Consider the following 15002-nt stretch of genomic DNA (forward strand, 5'->3'; position numbering starts at 1 on the left):
ACGGTTGTATCCAGTATGCAAGAACCCCCAAACAATTAAGATTATGATCCATGCCGTTCTAGTGGGATTAAAAAATCATTCAAGAGTATTCAGGGACTTCAGGACTTGTCCACTGGTGGCCCAGTGGACACGAATCCGCCTGCCAATGCACAGGACACAGGTTCCATCGGTGGTCCGGGAAGATCTCACACACCTCAGAGCAACTCAGTCCTGGTGCTACGACGAGTGAAGCCCATGCACCTAGAGCCCACGCTCTGGGACAAGAGAAGCCGCCGCAATGAGAAGGCCATGCACCGCAGCAAAGGGGACCCCTGCTCACAGCAACCAGAGAAAGCCTTAGTGCAACAGCAAAGACCCAGCACAAGCAAAAGTAAGTAAACAAAATTTTTCTAAGAGTATTTGGGCGCTTCCCTTGTGGCTCAGCTGGTAAAGAATCTGCCCACAATGTGGGAGACCAGGGTTTGATCCCTGGGTTGGGAAGATCCCCTGGCGAAGGAAAAGGCTATCCACTCCAGTATTCTGGCCTGGAGAATTCCATGGACTGTATGATCCATGGGGTCGCAAAGAGGCGGACACGACTGAGCAGCTTTCACTTTCACTTTCTTTTAAGAGTATGCAGGACTTCCTCAACTATCAGGCAGCTTACAAAGTAAAAGGGCTCTGGAATCAAACACATTTCAAAGATGATGAAAAAACTCCATTTCTGAGCAGGACCTCTTGGTACCATTATTTAATATGCTATATAAGTCCTGTTGGGGTTTGTCTGGTGGCTCCATGGTAAAGAATCCACCCACCAATGCAGGAGACTTGGGTTCATTCCCTGGAGAAGGAAATGGCAAGCCACTCCAGGATTTTTGCCTGGGAAATCCCACGGACAGAGGAACCTGCTGGGCTGCAGTCCATGGGGTCGCCAAGAGTCGGACATGACTTAGCAACTAAACAACAATAATTCCCATAAAAACTTAACCAGCTTTTCTCCAAATTCATTTTACTACAGATACTCCTTTTAGAGTAGTCATCATTTAAGTTAGTATATGATGCATACCAGTGTCTAGCTACACATTTGTAGTAATTTTTTTTAATCCAAAATGTTCTTCCCCCATAAGGTGTATCAACCAAACACTGAGTGATTAAATGGAAGGGGGTCTTGTCACTTCTGTGGTATTTTGATAGCTGGAGTCTAAACATCACTGTGTAATTTTTAAATGTCTCATGTGAATATCAAGTTTTTAAAAAGTAAAACAACGAAAAATAAGCTCTTGAGTTTAACACCAGAGAAAATAATTCATTAGAATCTTAATATAGTATCTGTAAAAACTAGCTCTCTGAAAACACTTGCAATGCTAATAAATTTCCTTCTTAAAACTTGAATTAAATATATAAAGGTAATATGTTCCTGCTGAGAAATAATTTCCTAATGAGTGACTAAGTCATAGAACCTATTTAGCAGAGTTATTACAGTTGTTACTAATAAAATTGGCCTCTCATTTAAATGTGGAGAAGCTGCAATAGTTCCAATACCCATTATACGTTATCCCTAAATTACATATTGAAACTTGGCAGAATTATGCCAAGATGTAATCAGAAGGAATCATGAGGTGAGCACTTTTCAGAAGCTCAATTTAATTCAACGTCTTTTAACTGTATCTTCCAAAATAATACTTACAAAGAGCAATTGGTTTGATTGAAGGGGGGAATCTTACTGCTTCATTGAGCACCATCTTCCATACTTGTGTGAACGGTACTGCACATGACACACTTTGTAGCAATCCAATCATGAAGACAACAGCACCACAGATATTTCTTTAATAGAAATAGATGTTTCTAGCAGAAGCAGTATAAAAAGTCAAAGGGCTTTCTTTCTAGAACTCACTGTCACAGAATACATATGCGTGTCTCTGTTTTTCACGGCAATTACTGCATCGGCTGATCAGAGAGATTACGGGCTGTTGAGTAGAAGAACAAAGGATTGAATATCCAAAAGTTGGTCCCTTACAATCTCTATGACACGAGGCAAGATGCTTAGCGGATATTCCTTCTTTACATCTAAAACAAGAATTACAAGCTATCTTTACAGAATTACTGAGAGAATTACATGGTAATACATAGACATCACCCACACAACACCATATATACCATATACGAGTATTTTATTCCAGAGTATCTTTACAAGAATGTCTGTAAAGCAAATAGCCTTGAAAAATAGAGTATTTCCCTCTGGGATGGAGGACAAATTTGTCTCCCAATGCACATAATAAGAACATAGCCTCGCTTAGGGGCAAAGGATGGATGGGTTTTACAACGTGGGGAATGTCCGAAGCTCGGTGCTCCTCAGGGGGCACCGACAGACCACACAGCGTCCGGTATCAGCACCCCCACCGCCTGGAAGTGGCGGGCAGGGGGAGCCCAGGCACAGGTGAGGCTCAGACGGCGCGCTGCACCTGAGCGCTGACATCCTTTCTCTCTGCCGGCAGCCTTGCGTATGCACTCCGCACATATGAAACGGTGGGGGGCCACTTGTTTCCTCTAAGAAGGGTGGCATTTCAGCCCCTTCAGTTCTCGACAGCCAGCACAAACACAGGCACTTAACACAGAAAGGTCTCATTTCACACTGCTTTATTTATTTATTTATTAGTTGGAGGCTAATTACTTCACAACATTGCAGTGGGTTTTGTCATACATTGACATGAATCAGCCATAGAGTTACATGTATTCCCCATCCCGATCCCCCCTCCCACCTCCCTCTCCACCCGACTCCTCTGGGTCTTCCCAGTGCACCAGGCCCGAGCACTTGTCTCATGCATCCCACCTGGGCTGGTGATCTGTTTCACCATAGATAGTATACATGCTGTTCTTTTGAAACATCCCATCCTCACCTTCTCCCACAGAGTTCAAAAGTCTGTTCTGTACTTCTGTGTCTCTTTTTCTGTTTTGCATATAGGGTTATCGTTACCATCTTTCTAAATTCCATATATATGTGCTAGTATGCTGTAATGTTCTTTATCTTTCTGGCTCACCTCACTCTGTATAATGGGCTCCAGTTTCATCCATCTCATTAGAACTGATTCAAATGAATTCTTTTTAACGGCTGAGTAATATTCCATGGTGTATATGTACCACAGCTTCCTTATCCATTCATCTGCTGATGGGCATCTAGGTTGCTTCCATGTCCTGGCTATTATAAACAGTGCTGCGATGAACATTGGGGTGCACGTGTCTCTTTCAGATCTGGTTTCCTCGGTGTGTATGCCCAGAAGTGATATTGCTGGGTCATATGGCAGTTCTATTTCCAGTTTTTTAAGAAATCTCCACATTGTTTTCCATAGTGGCTGTACTAGTTTGCATTCCCACCAACAGTGTAAGAGGGTTCCCTTTTCTCCACACCCTCTCCAGCATTTATTGTTGCTATCCAAAAGTCTTCACACTGCTTTAAATTGTCCTTTTTTTTTTTCTTTTAATATTGGCATGTAACAAGTGAAGACATCAGTGACCTCACTTTACATGCAAACTGTATACTGGCAGGGAAGCATCTGTGAAATAAACGCTACCACCGTGTATTGCCTGATAAGCACTGCCCAGCCTCTCTCAACTCCTCTTAGGACTTTCCTTCACTCAATCAACAGTGTAGGTAGAAAACGTGGGAGAGAAAATTCAGGCATTTGACTTAACCAGGAATCTGGGTCGCTTCATATCGCTGCAAAGCCAGAGAGCTGGGGAATTAAAACCCTTTCGGCCCTGACTCCACCAACTAATCAAGCAAACTGCGCAGATCCGCCTTCAATGGGCCATTCTCATGAAGGGAACAGCGTCTTGGGTAGCTTTTTCTTTAAAGAGAATCTGGACAACAATTATTATTTGGAAAAATATATAAACAGTAGGTGAAATATTTTACGTGGGCCCTTCTTTCCGGAATTTATGTAATCATGAATGAAACTCTCTATATTATCATACTACACTAACCAATATTATCACTACCATTTTAAAATAAAGGTAAAGGAAAAATAGTCCTTCAAGTAATTCTCCTTTAAATTCTCCTTCAAACAATTCTTTGATTCCTAGGTTTTTTTTTAAAATTTTTTCTGTTTGCATGCTTGCTAGGTCACTTTAGTCATGTCCAACTCTTTGCAACCCCATGGATTGTAGCCCACCAGACTCCTCTGTCCATGGAATTTTCCAGGCAAGAATACTGGAGTGGGATGCCATTTCCTCCTCCAGGGGATCTTCCCCACCCAGAGATCAAACCCTCGCCTCTAACGTCTCCTACGGTGGCGGTCAGGTTGTTACCACAGCAGAAAGCAGAATCCCCCTCTGAATTCCCAATCTGTCTCACGGTCTGGAGTAGACATTCACTTTAGAGCACATTACGCCTTTCATTAAAGTGGAAGTGATACCGCTCCGCTGATCAGAACGGCCATCGTTAAAGAGTCTACAAATAACAAATGCTGGAGAGGGTGTGGAGAAGTGGGAACCCTCCTATACTGTTGGTGGGAATGCAAATCGGTGCAGCACTGTGGAAAAAGTATGAGGTTCCCCAGAAAACTAAAAAGAGACCTAACATATGATCCTGCAATCCTACTCCTGGGTATATATCCAGACAAAACCAATTCAAAAAGATGTACACACCCCTATATTCATTGCAGCACTGTTTACAATAGCCGAGACAGGGGAACAACCTAAATGTCTGTCCATCTACAGGTGAATGGAGAAAAAAGACGTGCTACTGCGCCATAGGAAAGAATGAAATAACACCATCTGCAGCAGCATGGATGAAATCAGATTTCATACTAAGTGAAGTAAGTAAGAAACAAAGAAACATATGATATCACGTATGTGGAATCTAAAATATGACACACACGAAACTATCCACAAAAGAGAAGAAGAATCACAGACGCAGAGAATTGACTGGATTGCCAAGGGGGAGGGAGGTGGGAGAGGGATGAATTGGGAGTTTGGGTTTAGCAGATGCCATCTATTATATATACATAATGGATAAACAAGGTCCTATTGTATAGCACAGGGAACGATATTCAATATCCTGTGATAAGCCATAATGGAAAAGAATATATCTGCATACCAGTCATTCTGCTGTACAACAGTAATTATCGTAAATCAACCAAACTTCAACAACAAAAAAGCATAAGATGCTGCTCTTTCATCCCTTTGGCATGAGATGGAATAGGATTGGGCTGCACTGGACGCAGGTACAAGAGGAGCAGTAAACACATCCCTCTGCCCATCACAGTCTACCTGAAACATAAAGCTGCCTCTTTAATCCTCAGTTCTCACCTACTGCCCTTTCCCCAAAGCGTTAGAAAACCTGTAAGATCCAAAGATAACTTGGAAGATAATGTATTTGAATTTTTCTCCAAATTAAACTTGAGGGAGCTCACCAATGAAACTTAGTTTCTTAAGAATAAGTCACAAGTTCAGCACCAATGTGACTCTTCCTTCGTTTGGATCTCTGGACTGTGTGCAAACACATGGGTGTGTATGTGCTCATTACAGAATCTTTGTAACAATCATTTAATGCCGACCTTGCCTTTCTTAAGGACCTTTCACTAGTCTTATATGAAACAAAGGAAGATAAACTGGAGAGAACTAGCAAACTCTTTATTGAAAAGGAGCTGCTTTGAAGAGCGGCAAAATCAGTTTGACTCATCAGCAGTCTTTCTCTCCACAAGCTTATTCTAAGAAGTCATAGTAAACTCATTTGTTTTTTTAACCTCAGGTGGTTTTCTTTTTTGCAAGTAACTGATTTGGAAATGGAAATTTCAGCCAATCAAAATGAGAGGAGATCTGGAGAGGGGATTTCCAGAAATGAATTCCTGATTCTTGTATGAATTAGCTAAAAGATGTTGAGAAAAGGTCCCTTTTCTTTCTATTTGTAGTCACATCTGCCTGCGATGCTGAACACAACTAGAGCATCTTGAGATGGTGAATTAGTCAGTAAAATTCACAAAGGATGTCAAAGCAGAGATGGGAAAAAGTCTGGGTCCTTGGCTATTCAATTAACCAAATTGCATGACCAATGAAGTTTTCATAACATATACTTCTTTTTGTTTATGCCAGTTTTCCAGCTGAAAGTATCACTAACAATAGGCTATCCAGGGCCTCCCTGATGTCTGATTATGTAGACTCAGCCATCCTACAAATTTTCAGAGTTATAGAGAAGACTGAGGAGGACATTGATTAGAAAATAGTAAAGGCTTACTTCAATTCTAAGGCTCTCTTAAGCTATAATTTCATGCATTGTTTTTAATGAGTGGAGTTAACTGTATAAAAGAAAAGGGAAACTATCTTATTGAGTATATATCACATCAATCCTAACTATTCATTGGAAGGACTGATGCTGAAGCTCCAACACTTTGGCCACCTGATGCACAGAGTTGATTCACTGGAAAAGGCCCTGGTGCTGGGAAAGACTGAAGGAAGGAGGAGAAGGGGGCTACGGAGGATGAGATGGTTGGATGGTATCACCGACTCAATAGACATGAGTCTGAGCAAACTCAGGGAGATAGCAGACGACAAGGAAGCCTAGCGTGCTGCAGTCCATGGGGTCGCAAAGAGTCAGACACAGCTGAGCAACTGAACAACAATATAAGGTGTCAGGCATCTGAGTCAAAGTTTTTGATTCTGCACCGGAACATCAGAGTGGGCCAACAGACAAGACGGTGAGTTTTGCCATTTGCCTGCAGCTGTGGAACTACAAAATCATTCCTGGTCTTCTTGATTAAATTGTGAGGAGAAAATATAACCTGCCTATGACGGTCATCTCTGTATTTACTGCCACGTCTGGAGAGTTAGTGAGAGCACTATCTGAAGGGATGGGTGAGCTGAGCTCATCTCTACCTCCTGCTAGGTCTTCCCAATCCTCAGCCTACACCACGGCCACAGAATGGGCAGGAAAAGCTCAAAGCAATAAATAAAACTGTGCTGGAGAGTTACAGAATGCAGGGGAAAAAAGTAATTAGCCCAAATAAAAAAATGGTCTTCGGGGCTGACTTCTATTAGTATTACAACCAGCCTGCAGGGTAAAATTAAGTCTAAATATTAGTAAGTTTGATGAGGATTTCTCTGAAATGTATTTTCCACATAATATGTGATGTGGGAATTCCTCCATGGAGCTATAAAAGATGAAAATGCTAATTTATTCTGTACTTGGAAATCATAAATAGAAAAGACTTGGGCATTAAAATGACATTTAGAACTTGCATTCGTTTTGAGTTTACAAAAATGACAACGCAGTGTAAATGCTTTATTTAACGAGAAACTGGAGCTAGATGCCCTGTAGAGCAATTTGCTCCACGTTGTGAAGTTTGTCAGTGACTGCTAGGGTATCACGCATTTTGGCACTTAGTTAGACTTTGTCCTCTTTTATCATCCAGATGTCCAGTTTCTGTATGTCTTGTTTTGCTAAAAATTGTAAACTATTTGATGACAGTCAATGACAAACATAATTTTTAAAAAACACAACTCAGACTTAGCACAACAAGAAAACAACTCTGTAATGCATGCGGACTCTATTAAATGTTTTCTTACAGTTATGTTTAAAGTTAACACTAACCTATGTTTTCTATTAATAGAATCCCAGGCAATGAGAGGGCTTCCCTGATAGCTCAGAACTTCCAGATGTTCAAGCTGGATTTAGAAAAGGCAGAGGAACCAGAGATCAAATTGCCAACAGCCACGGGATCATCAAAACAGCAAGCAAGTTCCAGAAAAACATCTACTTTTGCTTTATTGACTACGCCAAAGCCTCTGACTGTGTGGATCACAACAAACTGGGGAAAATTCTTAAAAGGATGGGAATACCAGACCACCTTACCTGCCTCCTGAGAAACCTGTATGCAGGTCAGGAAGCAACAGTTAGAACTGGACATGGAACAACAGACTGGTTCCAAATTGGGAAAGGAGTACGTCAAGGCTATAAATTGACACCCTGCTTATTTAACTTATATGCAGAGTACATCATGAGAAATGCTGGGCTGGAAGAAGCACAAGCTGGAATCAAGATTGCCAGGAGAAATATCAATAACCTCATATACGCAGATGACACCACCCTTATGGCAGAAAACAAAGAACTAAAGAGCCTCTTGATGAAAGTGAAAGAGAAGAGTGAAAAAGGTGGCTTAAAACTCAACACTCAGAAAATGAATATCATGGCATCTGGTCCCATCACTTCATGGGAAATAGATGGGGAAACAGTGACAGACTTTATTTTGGAGGGCTTCAAAATCACTGCAGATGGTGACTGCAGCCATGAAATTAAAAGAAGTTTGCTCCTAGGAAGAAAAGCTATGACCACTCTAGACAGCATATTAAAAAGCAGAGACATTACTTTGTCAACAAAGGTCCGTCGGGTCAAGGCTACGGTTTTTCCAGTAGTCATGTATGGATGTGAGAGTTGGACTGTGAAGAAAGCTGAGCACTGAAGAATTGATGCTTTTGAACTGTGGTGTTGGAGAAGACTCTTGAGAGTCCCTTGGACTGCAAGGAGATCCAACCAGTCCATCCTAAAGGAGATCAGTCCTGGGTGTTCATTGGAAGGACTGATGCTGAAGCTGAAACTCCAATACTTTGACCACCTGATATGAAGAACCGACTCACTGGGAAAGACCCTGATGCTGGGAAAGATTGATGGCGGGAGGAGAAGGGGACGACAGATGAGATGGTTGGGTGGCATCACCGACTCAATGGACATGAGTTTGAGCAAACTCCGGGAGTTGGTGATGGACAGGGAAGCCTGGCGTGCTGCAGTCCATGGGGCCACAAAGAGTCAGACACGACTGAGCAACTGAACTGACTGAGGCAATGAGACAACACAGTTGGCTAAAAACGAGAGTCAATCCCTCTGCTTTTACTTTTAAGGACCCTCCATACTGTTCTCCATAGTGGCTGCACCAACTTCCATCCCCACCAACAGTGGAGGACGGTTTGCTTTTCTCTATACACTTCCCAGCATTTATAGCTCATGGATTTTTTGATGATGGCCATTCTGAATAAAAATAGAGCTACCATAAGATCCTGCAGTCCCACTCCTGGGCATATACTCAGAGAAAAACATGACCCAAAAGAATACCCGAAAGTTCACAGCAGCATTATTTATAATAGCCAAGATATGGAAGCAACCTAAAAGTCTATCAACAGATGAGCAGATAAAGGTGTGATATATATATATGCACAGTGGAATGCGACTCAGCCATTTAAAAGAATGAAATAATGCTTTTGCAGCAACATGAATGAGTCTACAGATCATCCTATTGAACTAAGTCAGACAGAATGATAAATATCACATGATGCCATTTGTATGTGGAATCTTTAAAAAAATGATACAAATGAACTTATTTACAAAACAGACTCACAGACTTAGAGAATAAATTTATGGTTGAGAGGGAGGGGATAATTAGGGAGTTTGGGACTGACATGTATACACTGCTATATTTAAAACGGATAACCAACAAGAACCTACTGTATAACTCAGGGAACTCTGTTCAATATTATGTAACAACTTAAATGGGAAAAGAATTTGAAAAAGAATAGATACATGTATATGTGTAACTGAATCACTTTGATGTATATCTGAAACTAATGCAACATTGTTAATCACCTGTATGCCAATATAAAAAGTTTTTTTTTTAAAGTCAATTACTGATGCTTGTTCACATTTTCATTTGCAGTGAACTTTCTTTTTTAAAAAATGTGAATGTCTGAGGCTAATGTACAGAAGCAAGCATTATCAATAAATCAACCAGCAGTGGAGTCCTAACTGAGTATCTACTACATTTTCTGCATTGAATGGATACTCAGTATCCTCTTAACTATGTTGTTTGTTTCTGCCAACTGTCATCAGCTATTGAATTTTTTCATTTCCTTTACTGTTTCTGATAAGGAAATGATGACATTTCAATTTAAAACATTGCTCAAATGTAGAACCAGTATAAAGTATGATAAATTGCTGATGTTTAAATGCAAGCTTCAGGTTTGAGAACTGCCAAAACTGGTATGAATAAAGTGCCACTGGGGAATTCACCTTTCAGCTGTGTGGCAGAGCTAATTGATGGAGAAAATATTCTGGTAGACTTCATCCTACTTGTGTTGCATATCACGTGTGCTATGATAGGCTCAAAGTTCAACTGTATTTGAATATTTGTACTTGGAAAATTAAGTTCATAAATTCAGTTCAATAGATAAAATAAGAGCCATTAAATGTGTAGTCACTGACATTTCAATGAGGGCATAGTGGCAGAATCTTTTCTTTTTCATGATTAGGGCAAACTACTGAACGGATCACTTTAAAGTACAGTTTAAAATGCACGAATTGGCATATTTACATGTTAAAGGCTGTGAGTCACAGCTCATAGCACCTACCAGAGACAGAAGAGTCTGTGATGTCTTAGAAACACCTAGACTACTGTGCTAACAACCTGATACACAGGCCAAAGGAATACTGATTAAAGCAGCCGGAGAGGGGGAGGAGGAAGAGAAAGTTGGTACTTGTTAATAAGCTTTGCAGAGGTGAATGTGGAAGTGGGCACGCTTTGGTGCTGTTATGGCGCCCCCTGGTGGCACCTGCCTATCTACAGTTTGGATGAAGGGCCGTTAGGCAGGTGTCAGCTGACAAATGCCCCAAGCCTATGTTTGTAGAAAGTCTTCATAGGTACTCTGAGTAGCTTTCAAAGTACCTTTTCTCCCTGAATTCAGCACTAAACAAGTTAATAACTTTGATCTGGCCTCAAATTGTAACCCTGAAAATTCTTAGTGGGAGGAAATTTGTCCTCCATGTGAAAACTTAAAAGCTTGTAGGAAAGAAGTTCATGAAATAAATGTAAATAAGTTCATAGTGTATTTTTTTTTTTTGCTTTCTTAAAAAACTAAAATTTTTTCTAGTATAAAGTTACTAGATGTAAGACCATATAGACTTTTTATTATTAAAGCTTCATTTTAAAAAATCAAGAGCATTTTACAAGTTTGCCCATGGGCTCAAGCTTAATTTGTAAAATGCATTTCAAATTAAGTCCTTATTTAAAGGGATATATATATTTCAAAAGCGTTAAGCTGCTAAACTTCTGTTTCTATTTTAAATCGATATTAAACACAGTACAAGGGCTCCCCCTTTAGAAACTCAAAAAGTTAAACTATTTAACAACCCAAAGCAAATGATTTGTTTGGTCTTATAAATTTGGGGAAACTATGATATGAAATCTAATGCTGTGTACTTTTTATGAAAACCTGCCACCCAGTGGACATTTTATGCCAAGACAGCATCTTACTTAGTGCCTTTATGGACAAGATGCTTAACCAACTGTTTTTAAACCTATCTTTAACAGTTATATTCTAAATGTCTAGTTTAGAATAAACCTAATAACTAGTTACCTAGAACTTATTAACCCTATAGCTAGTTAAATATAAAGTGGTAGAAAAGAAAAATCTTTAAGGCTTAAAATTTGAACATAAAATAATTCTGTGATCATAAATGTTTATGTATGTTATCAATACAATTTGACAACCAGTTCAATGTTAACAACCCTATTATAATCAAAATGTTTAAGTAAAACCTATAGCTCTATGTGTCAGTTTCCTTATTTGTAAAAACAGGTATTACCAATAGTATGGACCTCACTGCTGGTATAAGGAAAAGAGAGTCAATATAAGTTAAGCTCTTAGAACTGTAATTAGCACAGAATTGCTCAACTGCCACTAGTTCCATTAGGTCAATGATTTTCACAGGCCCTCAGCGGGCCTAATCAGGATTTCCTGAGAAACTCTCAAGTTAAAACAATTTCCTTCCTTCAAGATCCCCCACAACCTCTAGTGGTTCAAGCTGCCGTCTCCCTTTCTTCCTTCTCCTAGACTCATATATTGAATCAATCCACCCAAAGCTCTTTACTGATTAAAAGAACGATTTTAAAAAGTTGGGTCAATCCATGTGCATCGCTGCGAATAACTTGGTCAGAACCCCGACCTAAATAATAAATAAGCCAATTGTCCTAACTCATAGGAGCATTAAAATAAAAGGTGAGACGCCCTGTAAACACTGAGAGAGGAGTACAGTAGTTTCCTATTGCCACTGCAACAAATTTGGTGGCTTCAAACAACCTAAACTTGATCTGGAGATCAAAAGTCCGAAATGGGTCTCATGGGGCCAAAGCCAAGGTGTCCGCTGAGCTGTTTCTTTTCGAGGCTCTGGGAGAGAACTGGTCTTCTTGCCTTTTGCAGCTTCTAGAGCTGGTCTGCGCTCCGCGACTTACGGTTCTTCCCCCCATCTTCAGAGGTACCAACTGCATCCCTCTGACCTCGGCTCCTGTCCTCATCTCTTCTGATTCTCCTGCCTCCCTCTTTCAATTCTCACATCTACAAAATCTTTTGCTGAGTAAGGTAACATGTTTACAAAGTCCAGAGATTAGACATGGGCCTCTGTGAAGAACCATTATTCCCCCTCCCACCGAGGTAGATTATTTCAATGGGACAACGGGAGAGGAAGAGCACTCTGGACTCCTGGGAAACCAATCAACACAAATTTCATGATGTGTGGTGTACTTACATCATCAATAGTGAAAATCACATGCAAAAGTAGCTGCGATATGTTAAGATGGATAACCGACCGCACACTGTGTGTGTATAGCACAAGGGACTCTGCTCAATATTATGTGGCAGCCTGGATGGGAGGGGAGTTTGGGGGAGAATGGATGCATGTGTATGTATGGCTGAATCCCTTTGCTCTTCACCTGGAACTATCACAACATGGCTCATTGGCTATATCCCAATACAAAATATGCGTGTGTGCTAAGTCACTTCAGTCATGTCCAACTCTTTGCAACCCCGTGGAATGTAGCCTGCCAGGCTCCTCTGTCCATGGAATTCTCCAGGCAAAAACACTGGACTGGATTGCCATCTCCTTCTCCACCAATACAAAAATAAGTTAAAAAAAAAAGAATATATGTATTTATATATACACACATAAATAACTGAATCACTTTGGTGTATACCTGAAACTAACACAACACTGTAAATCAACTATGTTTCAATAAAAAATTTTTGAAAACTAGCTAGAGGGAAATTAACAGACCATTCATCACTCAACGTACTTTAATAAAGAATTTATTTGGGGACTTTTCTGGCTGTCCAATGGTTAAGACCACAATTCTACTGCAGGGGGCGTGTGTTTTAACCCTGGTTGGGGAATTAAGATCACTCAAGCTTCAAAGCGCAGCCAAAGAAAGTTTATTTCAAAACATTTTGTAAACCAGTGTGGTACAGTAGAACCCATTCTGTCACTCTAGCTGTGTGACCTGGAAGGTTTAGAGATAGCCTGTCTGAACTTTGGTTTTCTCAACTGTAAAAAGGGGTTAATTACAAGTAGAATGTGTACCTGATTGCCTGACACAGTAAACATAATAAACTGTTTGGTAACAACTGAATTCAAAATGATTTAAAGTTCATTTTTTTCAACACTACTGATAGAACTTGCTATATACTCCAGGGAGCTACGTGAGTCCATACGAAAATCATCATCTGTATCAGGCTCTCACTTTGCATTTGTATTGGTTTTTGTGCCTTTTATTTCAGGGCAGTGCCACAGGATAAAATGAACCCCAAGTAATTCCTAATAGTAACAGTAAGACTATTATAGAGCTAATAAGTAGTGAGTGCTCAAAGTTACAGCAAACACTACTCAAAATGTTTTACCGACTTCATCTATTTTAATCCCCACAAAGATTAGTATATAATTTGTAATTTGTCATCATCTTGGCAGAATCCTTCTCAAGCTAAGACTTCTGACTCACTGGCATGTTACACAAAACTGAAGTGTTAATCAAAGGGGAAAAAAACAGTCAAACGGGATGTAATACAATTTCAGGAAGCGTCTGAAATCATTGTCTAAAATGAGCAGCTGAGAGAGTGTTTGTTACACAGATCCACTTGCCTGCATTATCCACTTTCCAGCAAAATTTATTTTTTAAACTGTTTACAGTGTTTGCAGGCAAAGGCCCCAAAGGCAGGAAAACCACCTGAGTTTCAGGCTCCAAACCAAGAGTTGGTGTGTGGAGCAGGGTTTTGTCATCTTCCTGTCTTACTCTGCCCTAGGCTTTCTGTCAGAGGTTGCTTCTACTTCATAGATAAGACCTGTTTTGGCTTCCAGATTAGTCATCCTACCTAAATGCTGCTTCTAATGAACTGAGTTAAAACAGGGGCCAGAAATGGATATCCTGCTGTCTTATAAGGAAAGAAGAGATAGGGAAAACCCTACAGCATAAATGCCATCACTGGGCATCAACACAGCGTCTATTGTATCTGCAACTTGGACTGGAAATTCAGACCTTACTGCACATCCATAAACAAATCAAAATGAGGGAAAAAAATGAAAATACGTACTTTCTCTTTAGGGAGTACTTCAACCAAAGTTGAAGGGCTTCCCTGGTGGCGCAGAGGTTAAAGTCTGCAGTGCGGGAGACCTGGGTTCGATTCCTGAGTTGGGAAGAGCCCCTGGAGGAGGAAATGGCAACCCACTCCAGTATTCTTGCCTGGAGAATCCCATGGACAGAGGAGCCTGGTGGGCTACAGTCCATGGGGTAGCAAAGAGTTGGACATGACTGAGTGACTTCACTTTCAACCAAAGTAAACTAGGAAAGTATTGATACACGGGGTTTTCTGAAGACCAGTAATTGTGATCATTCTTAACCTGGGAATTATAAAACCCAGCTAAGGACACAGAAAATGCCCCTAGGATCTATCAACTTTCTTTTTCATTAATCTGATTTTTAAAAAAGGTTTGAAGCATGATGGCAAGAACTACTAACTAATTGGAATTAAAATGAACTCTCCTAATTCTAAACAAAAAAGAGTTATCACAAAGAACTTTGAGCACCTCCTAGAGTTTAAAAAAAAAAAAACATGAAAAGCAAACAGAGAACATCTCCTCCTTCCTCCATATCTTATGCTTTATGTCAATTACAAAAGAAAGTTAGCAGAAAGAGCTGTCCAAGCATGCAGGCAAAATTATT

Source organism: Muntiacus reevesi, chromosome 5 (assembly GCF_963930625.1).
Source record: "Muntiacus reevesi chromosome 5, mMunRee1.1, whole genome shotgun sequence".
Classification (NCBI taxonomy): domain Eukaryota; kingdom Metazoa; phylum Chordata; class Mammalia; order Artiodactyla; family Cervidae; genus Muntiacus; species Muntiacus reevesi.